This window comes from Quercus lobata, chromosome 5, assembly GCF_001633185.2.
Source record: "Quercus lobata isolate SW786 chromosome 5, ValleyOak3.0 Primary Assembly, whole genome shotgun sequence".
Taxonomy (NCBI): Eukaryota; Viridiplantae; Streptophyta; class Magnoliopsida; order Fagales; family Fagaceae; genus Quercus; species Quercus lobata.
In genome coordinates this window covers 22,918,051-22,918,967 of record NC_044908.1, presented here as the reverse complement: position 1 = coordinate 22,918,967, position 917 = coordinate 22,918,051, and positions in this window count along the sequence as shown.

The window sequence follows — 917 nt, the reverse complement described above, 5'->3', positions numbered from 1 at the left end:
GGGAAGTTTGTGGTAGTTTATTTTGAAGATATCCTGATTTATAGTAAGATAAAGGCAACCCACTATAATCATGTGTGAGAAGTATTGATGGTGTTGTAGGCTAATGAGTTGTATATCAACTTGAAGAGATGCAACTTCTTGACTGATAAGTTGCTGTTCTTAGGGTATGTGGTTAGTGTGCATGGGATTCATGTTGATAAGGACAAGATCTGTGCAGTCAGAGAATGGCCAACCCCAAAGACAGTGAGTGATGTACGAAGCTTCCATTGGCTGGCAACCTTCTATCGACAGTTTGCTCGAGATTTCAATAACATAGTAGCCCCTATCATTGAGTGTCCGAAGAAGGGGAGGTTCTCATGGAGAAATGAGGTAGAATAGAGCTTTACCTTGATCAAGGAGAAGTTGAGTACCGCTCCAATTTTGGCATTTCCTAACTTCGATAAGGTGTTTCAGGTGGAGTGTGATGCATCTGCGGTCGGGATAGGTGTTGTTGTTCTTTCACATGACAACAGACCAGTAGCATTCTTCAGTGAGAAAGTTTATGAAGCTCGAAGTAAATGGTCGGCCTATGAGCTGGAGTTCTTTGCTGTAGTACGAAATCTTAAGAATTGGGATCATTACTTGATTCAGAGGGAGTTTGTATCATATACTATTCATTAAGCATTAAAGCACATCAACAGTCAAGCTGGCATTAACTGGATGCATGCTCAGTGGGTAGCTTATATACAGGGCTTCCATTTCACATTGAAGCACAAGTCTGGTGTTACTAATAAGGTGGCAGATGCGCTCGGTAGGTGAGCATCTTTGTTAACCACACTATGTACTGAATTTGTAGGGTTTGATTGCCTCAAGGAGTTGTACAAGAATGATGAGGATTTTTGTGATATTTGGGGTAAGTGTCAATAAACTCATACTAC